Source organism: Carettochelys insculpta, chromosome 7, assembly GCF_033958435.1.
Source record: "Carettochelys insculpta isolate YL-2023 chromosome 7, ASM3395843v1, whole genome shotgun sequence".
Lineage (NCBI taxonomy): Eukaryota > Metazoa > Chordata > Testudines > Carettochelyidae > Carettochelys > Carettochelys insculpta.
In genome coordinates this window covers 4,141,759-4,153,065 of record NC_134143.1, presented here as the reverse complement: position 1 = coordinate 4,153,065, position 11,307 = coordinate 4,141,759, and the positions used below count along the sequence as shown (strand labels likewise).

The following is an 11,307-nucleotide window of genomic DNA, read 5'->3' as shown; positions in this document are numbered from 1 at the left end:
CTAGGAGGGAGGCGGACCCGGCCGGCAGGAGGTGGGGCCGAGGTCGGGGGCGGCGACTGTCTCTCGCTGTCCCCGCCCGAGGACTCGTCACCATGGTAACAGGGCCTGGCCTCGCGGAGCTGTGCTGCGGGCTCCCGCCGGGTGCCCCCCCCCACCCCGCGTGAAGCTATGCGGAGCTCGTGGCCTGTGGGGGCCGCAGGGGCTTCCCGCAGTCCGCCGGACGCCTGCAGCGGAGCAGGAAACGGGACCCAGGTATCCCGGGCTCGTGCCCAGCCCTTAGCCCAGGCGGCGCCGCAGTCAGCGGTGTCACTCGTCCCTATCCCCTGCCCCTTCGGCTGTGCGCGGCGCTGCACGCTCACCTCTGTAAGGTGCCCCGGGACCCTTCGTTGCTGTTACAGATCCAGACTAACACGGCTCCCCCTCCGACACTGGTCTCCAAAAGAAATTTCACAATCGCCACAGCCCCCCTGAGCCAGGCGCCACCCACCAGTGAGCCAGGCGCCCCGAAATTACTCACCACAGCCACCCCTCGCTGGAGGGGTGCACCAGGGCCACAGGAGCCTGCGGCTCGGAGCCACCTCCGCTGCTGCCGCCCCTTGCTTGCCCCACCAAATGGTGGGGTGCGTGCATGGAGCAGGTGGAGGGTACTCCATGTTTGTGGCTTTTCTTCACCACACCACCATGTCCAGTTCACCAAATATGGCAAACGGACAATGTATTGGACAGTGGGGATCTGAGCCATCGCACAGTGTGTATATCTAACCTGCTCTTACATATTTCCAGGGATGGAGATTCCACAACCTCCCTAGGCAATTTATTCCAGCATTTAACCACCCTGACAGTTAGGAAGTTTTTTTCTAACGTCCAACCCAAACCTCCTTTGCTATAGTTTAAGGCCAGTGCTTCTTGCCCGATTCTCAGAGGCTAAGAAGAACAATTTTTTCTTCCTCTTCCTTGTAACCCTTTTTTAGGTACTTGAAAACCACTATCATGTCCCCTCTAAGTTTTCTCTTTTCTAAAGTAAAGAAGTCCAATTTTTGCAGTCTTTCCTCATAGCTCTTGTTCTCTAGACCTTTAATTCTTGTTGGTCTTCTCTGGTCCTTCTCCAATTTCTCCACATCAGATACCTAGATTCCTTTCTACAGTACTTATTTCTAGATAGTGGCTTCCCATTCTGCATGTGTGAAACTGACTGTTCCTTCCTAAGTGGGGTACTTTGCATTTGTCTTTATTAAATTTCATCCTATTTACTTCAGACCATTCATCCGCTGTGTCCAAATCATTTTCCAAAGCAGTTGCAAACCCTCCTAACTTGGTATCATCTGCAAATTTACGAAGCATATTCTTTGTCAATATCTAAATCATTTATGAAGATATTGAACAGAACCTGTTTCAAAACAGACCCTTGCAGAACCCACCTTGTTATGTCCTTCTAGCATGATTGTGAACCATCGTAAACTACCCTCTGAGAATGGTTATCCAGCCAGTTTATGCACCCATGTTATAGTAGTCCCATCTAAGTTGTATTTGCTTAGTTTATTGATAAGAACATCATGTGAGAACATATCAAATACCTTATTAAAGTCTAGATTACCACATCCACCACTTATCCCTTGTCCACAGACTTGTTATCCTATCAAATAAAACTATCAGACCGGTTTGGCATGATTTGTTCTTTACAAATCTGTGCTGGCCGTTACCTATCACCTTATTTTCTTACAGATGCTTGCAGGTGAATTCCTTAATTACTTGCTCCATGTTTCCTGGCACAGAAATTAAACTGACTGGGTTGCTCTTATTCCCCCCTTTTTAGATGGGCACTATATTTGCAGTTTTCCAGTTTTGGGGAATCTCCCTGGACTTCCATGACTTTTCAAAGATGAAAGCTAAAAGCTCAGACACCTCTTCTGTCAGGTCCTTGAGTATTCTAGGATTCATTTAATCAAGCGTGGACTTGGAGACATCTAACTTTTCTAAGTATTTAAGTTGTTTTTTTGTTTTATCTTCTAAACCTATTCCACTCTCACTAGAATGCGCTATTGTAGACATTCCTTCATCCGACTTCTTGTTGAAGATTTGAAACAAAGAAGTCATTAAGCATCTCTGCCATTTCCAAATTTTCTGATATTGTTTCTCCCACCTCACAAAGCAGTGGGCATACCCTGTCCCTGGTCTTTCTCTTGCTTCTAATATATTTATAGAATGTCTTCTTGTTACCCTTTATGTCTCTGGCTAGTTTGAGCTCATTTTGTGCCTTTGCCTTTCTAATCTTGCCCCTGCATATCTGTATTGTTTCCTTACATTCATCCTTCATCATTTGTCCTAGTTTCCACATTTTATATGACTCCTTTTTGTTTTTGAGATCATGCAAGATCTCCTGGTTAAGCCAAAGACGTGTTTTGCCATACTTACTATCTTTCCTACACAGCAGAATAATTTGTTTTGGGGCCCGTAATAATGCCCCTTTGAAAAACTGTCAACCCTCTTCAGTTGTTTTTCCTGTTAGTGTTGCTTCCTATGTGACCTTACCTACAAGCACCAAGTTTACCGAAGTCTGCCTTCCTGAAATCAATTTTCTCTATTTTGCTGTTCTTCTTTGTACCACTCCTTAGAATCATAAACTCTGTGATTTCATGGTCACTTCGGCTGTGTCTACACTATGAGATAAAATCAAATTTAAAAGGAGTTAGTTCAGTATTAAAACATCACTGTCTTCACAGTTAATACTACTAACTCAATTTATTGAACCATAATACCGATAACAAAATGTTGATATTATGGGACGCGTATAGTGTGAATTTTGAATTTAAAATCTTGAATAAAGGCTTGTGTGGTAGTGTCATATCCTTAATTCGAATTTATTAGATTCCAGACGTGTCCCATATGTATCCCACAAAGCTACGCCGTTGACCCTCCATGTGTGGCCGCTTCCTTCTTTGCTGCTCTCCATACAGGTGTGCAGGAAGAAGGTCACAGGAAGCCTGCAAATTTTTGACTGAATTTGAATTGGAATTCAGCAGTACCCAGTCCTGCAAATATAAAGGACTCCCATTATGAAAAAATTCCTTTGCCCATCACACTGCGTTGATAACCATCGCACCACATCGGTAGCAATTGCATCGTTAGCTATCTACTGCAATCATGAGCACTCAGTGTTGTGATCTGCCTAGTACTTCTTAGGGTTGCAAGTGAGCCACGGCATGGACCTACCAGGAAATTCTGTTTTTTTTAATGATCTGGGGAGACCAATCAGTGGTGAAGAGAAATGTGGCAATCTATACACATGCAAGATGACCACCAGAGGTTACTCCCAGGACTCAATGCAATGCCAGGTGAAGGTGAAAGTTCTCCAGCAGGCCTATCAAGAAGTCCAGGAAGCCAACCAGTGGTCAGGGGCAGCTCCATCGACCTACCGCTATTATGAACAGCTGCACATGCTTATGGGGAGCAACCGCACCAAGGAGCCTGGTCTTAATTACGACAATTCTGGAGGCCCTGGTATGGGGCTTGGGGAGACCCCGGAGAAAGGGGTAAATGAGCAGGCGACCAAGGAAGTTCTTCCAGACAGTCCAGAGCTCATCACCATGGACCTGGAACCAGTATCCTCCATGCCAGTCACCACCCCATGCCACTCCACGCTAGGCCGTGAGCCCCCTGAACCAAGCTGTTCGGGTGAGTATTTATTCTGCATAGAATCATAGGGCTGGAGGGGACCTCAGGAGGTCATCTACTCCAGCCCCCTGCTTCAAGCAGGATCAACACCAACTATGTCATCCCAGGCAGAATCTTGTCAAGCCGGGACTTAACCTCTAGGGATGGAGAATCCACCACCTCTCTAGGCAATGCGTTCCAGTGCTTCACTACCTTCCTGGTGAAGTGTTTTTTCTTAATATCCAACCTACACCTCTCCCTCTGTAACTTCAGATTGTTGCTCCTTGTTCTGCCGTCTGATACCACTGAGAACAAAAAAACAGTCCAGTAGCACTTTAAAGACTAACAGAATAATTTATTAGGTGATGAGCTTTCGTGAGACAAACCCACTTCTTCAGATCATAGCCATACCAGAACAGACTCAATATTTAAGGCACAGAGAGCCAAAAATAGTAATCAAGGTTGACGAATCAGAAAAATACTATCAAGGTGAGAAAAATACTATCAATATGAATCTGTGTTGACTACTCTTGATCACTTTCCCCTTTTCCAAGTGCTCCAAAGTGGATTCTTTGAGGATTCCCTCCATTATTTTCCCAGGGATTGAAGTAAGGCTGATGGGTCTATCCAGTTCCCTGGATTGTCCTTCTTTCCTTTTTTGGAAATGGGCACTATATTTGTTGTTGCAAGACAATACTGAGAACAGTTTCTCACCACCATCATATAGTCCATGGATCTAATCCATACTTCCTCAACTTATGGGCAAGAATGTTGTGGGAGACTGTATCAGAAGCTTTGCTGAAGCCAAGGTATATCACATCCACTGACTTCCCCATGTCCACGGAGCATGTTACCTCTTCATAGAAGTTAATCAGATTGGTCAGGCACGACTTGCCCTTGGTAAATCCATGTTGACTGCTCTTGATCACTTTCCCCTCTTCCAAGTGCTCCATAATGGATTCTTTGAGGATGCCCTCCATTATTTTCCCAAGGGTTGAAGTAAGGCTGACGGATCTATAACACCCTGGATTGTCCTTCTTTCCTTTTCTAGAGATGGGCACTACATATGCCTTTTTCCAGTCAACCGCAATGTATCCTGATCTCCAAGAGTCTTCAAAGTTAACAGCCAAAGGCTCAGCAATGACTTCTGCTAATTCCCTCAGTACCCTTGGGTGCATTAAATCCAGATCCATGGATTTGTGTACATCTAGTTTTCCTTTGTCAACTGTCCATGTTTCCATTTGTTATATACATCCTTTTTGAGTTTAAACTGACCAAGGTTTACCCTGTTAAGCCAAGCTGGTTGCCTATCATATTTGCATTTCTTTACTATACAGTGGGATGGTTTGTTCCTTTGCCTTCAGTAAGACTTCTTTAAAATACTGCCAGTTCTCTTCAACTCTTTTTCCCCTTCATCTTCTTTTCCCAGGGGATCCTGTCCATCAGTTCTCTCAGGCAGTCAAAGTCTGCTCTCCTGAAATCAAGGGTCTGTATATTACTGCTCACCTTCCTTCTTTTTGTCAGGATCCTGAAATCTACTATATCATGGTTGCTGCAGCCCAGATTGCCACCCACTTCTATTTCTCCTACTAGTTCTTCCCTGTTTCTGAGCAGCAGGTCAAGTTGCGCACAGCCCCTGGTCAATTCCTTCAGCATTTGCACCAAGAAGTTATCCCCAACATTCTCCAAAAACTTCCTGGATTGTCTGTGTGTTGCTGTATTGGTCTCCCAACAAGTGTCTGGATGATTGAAGTCTCCCATGAGAACCAGGGCCTGTGATTTGGAAGCTTATTTTAGTTGTCTGAAGAAATCCTCATCTACCTCCTGCTGTTCAGGTGATTATTTATTCCGCATGGTGGAAGCGGTTTGGGGGTGAGTATAGGTATAAGGGTTGGGTATGCATACAGGTTCGCTATGGTTCTGTGCCTGTCAGAACAGCGTGTTAATGTTTCTTGGGATGGAGTGCATATATATATATGTATTTTTTTAAAGCATGCTTCCTGCTCCTTTGCATTTGCCTGCAGCAGCTGGTGGGTGCTCTGTTCCTCACCCCCCAAAGTAGTTTGCAGGCTCTGTGGGGCTTCTCCTCTCCCATGTCCCTTTCCATTCAACACAGGTTCTGTGGGGCTTCACCACCCCAACCATGTCCCTTTTCACCCAGTATTTCTTTACATATTTCAGGAGTCCCCATGCCCCGCTGATGCCAGGCTCTGATGGGCGTCTCCTTTCCCATGTCCCTTTCCACCCAGCATTTCTTATTACTTTACAGGAATCCTGCATGCCCTGCAGATGCTGGGCTCTCCGGGTCATCGCCATCTCCCCATGTCCCTTTCCACCCAGCATTTCTTTTTACTTTACAGGAATCCCCCATGCCACACAACTGCTGGGCTCTGCCGGATGTCTCCCCGCAACTCCCTCCCCCCATGTCCCTTTTCATCCAGCATTTCTTTACATTTTTCAGGAGTCCCCATGCCCTGCGGATGCCAGGCTCTGATGGGCGTCTCCCTTCTCATGTCCCTTTCCACCCAGGGTGGAAAGCATTTCTTTGGATTATTATTATTTTGTTTTTCATTAGTTTTATTGTACATCGAACAGCCACTCCCGCACCACACCACACAGTCACCCTGTGGCTGTAATTGAGCCCTTCTCCACCGTCCCTCCGACACAGCTTGATCACTGGGGAGGATTGCTCCAGGAATATCTGAAAAAAATTCTGTGCTCCAGGACACCTGGCCAGGACACCTGACAGCTTTGCAGCCCTCCATTTCCCCTGAAAAGTAAGCAATTGCTTATAGCTTACCATGTCCACAAAGAAATGTGCTGGATAAGTGATGGCAGCTGATGTATTGTGTAATGCATACATGCTATCCCATCTGTAATAAGCCTTCAGTGGCCTTCAAAAAGGCAACTTTCCCTGATAATAGAGAGAGACCCATTCATTCCATTTGAAAGCACATTAAGTGAACTGTATCTTAATTTTGTCCTTCACTTTCCAGAGGCAATGGCTAGTGTTGCAGAGAGGAACAGGAGTAAGAGGTGCATGCAGGATGTTATTCTGCGGCCCATGGAGTGGAACGAAGCTGAGCGCGCCAAGCTGCTGAAGGACACTGCCCAGTGGTGTCATAGTACAACTCAGTGCCATCAGTCAATGGCTGAATTCCAGAAGCAGCAAGCGGCAAAGCAGGCTGAGGCTGTGACAAAGCTCATAACGGCAGTTATGGAGCAAACAGAGATCCTGTGCTCCTTGCTGCAGAGGGACTCACAACACAGCAATGCAGGAGCCAATACCTGCTGCCTGGAATCTTCCCTGAAGAGATGTTGTCACCCCTCTGTCATCACAGTCCCTGAACTCAGGGAGGGAGGGCAAGGATAGCTCGCTGCTCCAGCCCCAAGGGCCACAGCAAAAGGCTGTTCAAGCATCCTTTAGAAGGCTCCTTTCCCCTGCCTCTAAAACAACTCCCCCTGCCCCGCTAAAGTAATTCCTTGGAGCTCAGTGTGATTTTTGTGGCGTGCAGGAGAGGTAGGGAACACAAGTCGTACTGGGGGTTGGGGGAGGGCTGAAGGCACAGCAGCCCGCCACATGCATTCTATATACTGCAACTTAACCCCCTCCCACCAAGCAAAAGCATTCATTCATTAAGATACACTATGATTTATTGGCATTACGACAGAGAAAGACATTGCTAGCATGTGCATTATGGCTCACTCATGAACCTGTTTGTTAAAGTATCCCTTATGGCTGCTGCTGCCTCAGTGTGGTTACTGGTGGATGGTTGTGTAGGCAGCTGCGAGTAAGCCTTGCCTATGGCCTCAGTTTTGGAATTCCAGATCGATGGGAAAGTGTCTCACCTGGATTCGTGTGTGCTGTGCACATGCTGTCATAACGGTGGGGACATTAGTTTCAGAAAGGTCCAAATGGGTCAATAAGCGAACTGCGCTTTTAAATGGCCAAAGGTGCATTCCACCACCATTCTGCACCTGCTGACTTTGTGACTAAAATTTTCCTTACGAGGGTCCAGGGCTCCTGTGTGGGGCAAGGGAGCAGAGGGTAAGCAGGCTTGGCCAATATTACAGTAGGTATGTCCACATTGCCAATCCTGATTTTCTAACTGGGGAAAAAAGTTCCAGCCAGGGGGTTTCTGTACAGGCCAGAATTTCAGAATATGCGAGTGTCATAAACCATCCCTGACCAGCCAACACTGATGTCAGTGAAACGACGTTTGTGATCTACCAACTCCTGCAGCACCGTTGAGAAGTACCCCTTTCGATTTATGTACTCAGAAGCAAGGTGGGCCAGGGCCATGATGGGCATGCGCATGCCATCTATTGCCCCACTGCAGTTAGGAAACTCCTGGGCAGCAAAGCCATCCACTATGGCCTGTATGTCTCCCAGGCTGCGTCTACACGTGCACGCTACTTCGAAGTAGCGGCAGTAACTTCGAAATAGCGCCCGTCACGTCTACACGTGTTGGGCGCTATTTCGAAGTTGAAATCGACGTTAGGCGGCGAGACGTCGAAGTCGCTAACCCCATGAGCGGATGGGAATAGCGCCCTACTTCGACGTTCAACATCGAAGTAGGGACGTGTAGACGATCCGCGTCCCGCAACATCGAAATAGCGGGGTCCTCCATGGCGGCCATCAGCTGGGGGGTTGAGAGATACTCTCTCTCCAGCCCTTGCCGGGCTCTGTGGTCACCATGGGCAGCAGCCCTTAGCCCAGGGCTTCTGGCTGCTGCTGCTGCAGCTGGGGATCCATGCTGCATATACAGGGTCTGCAACTAGTTGTTGGCTCTGTGTATCTTGCACTGTTTAATGAAAGTGTGTCTGGGAGGGGCCCTTTAAGGGAGCGACTTGCTGTTGAGTCCGCCCCGTGACCCTGTCTGCAGCTGTGCCTGGCTCCCTTATTTCGATGTGTGCTACTTTGCCGTGTAGACGTTCCCTCACTGTGCCTATTTCGATGTTGGGCTGAGCAACGTCGAAGTTGAACATCGACGTTGCCAGCCCTGGAGGACGTGTAGACGTTATTCATCGAAATAGCCTATTTCGATGTCGCAACATCGAAATAAGCTATTTCGAAGTTGGGTGCACGTGTAGACGTAGCCCCAGGGTCACAGTCTTCCGGAGGAGATGCTAACAGATTGCAAGGGCCACCTGCATCACCATGACCCTCACTGTAGATCTGCCCACCCTGAATTGATTTACCACTGACAGGTAACTGCCAGGCATTGCAAACTTCCACAGTGTGATTTCCACTCACTTCTGAGCTGTTAAAGCCAGCCTCGTTCTTGTGTTGCTGCACTTCAGGGTGGGGCTAGCACATCACAAAGTTTCATAAAAGTGGGCTTGTGCATGCGAAAGTTCTGCACCTACTGCTGGTTGTCCTAGGACTCCTAAACAACATTTTCTCACCACTGCGTGCTCGTCTCATGAGCCAAAACTGCTGCTCCACTGTCACCCATATATCCAGGGCAGACAGCATCTCTGAGTTCTTGGACCAGCGTTGGGAGATTTGCTGTTCCAAACCATTGTCATCATCATGATAGTGAACCATCACTGAGCTTTGTAACTGAAATAAAAGTTGCACGACAGCCAGTGTCGTTGCTGAAACAATGTGTGCTATGAGTTGAAGCATTTGGGGATCCATGCTTGCACTAGAATCCTGCAGCAGGAGATGGCGCAAGCCCCAGTTTGTTTTTGTGCAGTTACTGGTGCTCTGAATTCTGGGACAGTGTTTTGCATTCTGGGATTCAAACATGAAATGCCCACAAGCAACCTGGGCTAAGGCACTGTGGGATAGGTATCCACAATGCACTGGTCACGTTGTAGAACTTGAGCAGGACAATGGGGATTTGGAAACTCAACATGGAAAAAAGATGGGTCAAATTTCAAGAAGCGTCGTGGACACTTAATTCAAATTCATAACAAGGTTAAAAATCAAATTTATCTCATAGTGTAGATGCAGCCATGTCACAGTTGTGTTCATTTATTAGGACTTCAAGGTTGTCCTGCTTATTACCCGTACTCTTGCATTTGTATGTAGGCATCCAAGATACTGATTTGGTTTTGCCCCCCAGTTCTGCCGAGTCCCTCTTCCCCCCCACCACCCCTGCTGTTATAGCCCATGTTCCCTCCCATTTCTGGCTCAACTCCCAGGTTTCCAGGTTTTTCTCTTATCTGTGGGTCACCTGCCCCATCGAACCTAATATAAACTGTGTCTACACGTGCACGCTACTTCGAAATAGCGCCCGTCGCGGCTACACGTGTGGGGCGCTATTTCGAAGTTAACTTCGACGTTAGGCGGCGAGACGTCGAAGTCGCTAACCTCATGAGGGGATTGGAATAGCGCCCTACTTCGATGTTCAACGTCGAAGTAGGGACCGTGTAGTCATTGCGCGTCCCACAACTTCGAAATTGCCGGGTCCTCCATGGCGGCCATCAGCTGAGGGGTTGAGAGACGCTCTCTCTCCAGCCCCTGCGGGGCTTTATGGTCACCGTGGGCAGAAGCCCTTAGCCCAGGGCTTCTGGCTGCTGCTGCGGCAGCTGGGGATCCATGCTGCAGGCACAGGGTCTGCAACCAGTTGTCGGCTCTGTGGATCTTGTGTTGTTTAGTGCAACTGTGTCTGGGAGGGGCCCTTTAAGGGAGTGGCTTGCTGTTGAGTCTGCCCTGTGACCCTGTCTGCAGCTGTGCCTGGCACCCTTATTTCGATGTGTGCTACTTTGGCGTGTAGACGTTCCCTCGCAGCGCCTATTTCGATGTGGTGCTGCGCAACGTCGACGTTGAACATCGACGTTGCCAGCCCTGGAGGATGTGTAGACGTTATTCATCGAAATAGCCTATTTCGATGTTGGCTTCACATGTAGACGTAGCCATAAAGCCCTCCTTACTAGGTTAGCCAGTCTGCATCCAAAAATGGTCTTCCCCTTCCTCGAAAGGCGAGCCCTATCTCTGTTTAGCAGTCCTTCTTGGACTAGCATCCCGTGGTCAAGGAAGCCAAAGCCTTTCTGATGACACCATCTTCGCAGTCAGGTATTCACCTCAGGGATGCACAGGAGGGGCAGAGGAGAATACTACCTGCACTCCAGACTCCTTCACCTATACTTCCGGAGCCCTGTAGTCGCTCTCGTTCTGCTCCGCGTCACACCTTGCAGTATCGTTCATGCCCACATGGATGAAGATCATGGGGTAGTAGAAGGCTGGATGATCCTCAGTCCCTCTATAATGTCTTGGATACAGGCCCCTGGCATGCAGCATGCCTCCTGGGATATTATGTCAGGGCAATAGATGGGTGCCTTTGTTCTCTCAGAAGAGAGTCTCCAATCACCACTACCCTGTGTCTCCTCCTCACAGTGGTGGATGCAGACCTCCCAGCCTGGGGAGTGCTTGGCTTCTCCTCTTCAGTGGAGGATCTGTCACCTATGGTATCCAGAGTAGCATAACAGTTTTCCAGAATCATAGTGGGAGGGTTGGAAGCAGGGGTGGAGCGCTGCCTGCTGTGAGAAGTAGCCAGCTGTGAGTGCCTTCCTCAGACAGAGCCATCTCCCCCTTCACCACTGGTGTTCCAGCAGTCCACTGCAGCTAAATAGGTACCTCAGGCTTCTATGTCACCAGGTGGATACTCTCCTCATCCTAGCCACTTGTGCTATTCTACCTGCTAC

General features: G+C 48.2%; 1 long non-coding RNA gene across 1 annotated transcript; it reads left to right on the top strand.

The window, feature by feature from the left end:
* Positions 1-355: 355 nt before the first annotated feature.
* LOC142015924 (uncharacterized) lies at positions 356-9,252 on the top strand. The gene is made up of 3 exons (XR_012646242.1): positions 356-6,428; positions 6,648-8,044; positions 8,758-9,252. It is a non-coding gene; the product is annotated as an uncharacterized LOC142015924 (long non-coding RNA).
* The last annotated feature ends 2,055 nt before the right edge of the window (positions 9,253-11,307 follow it).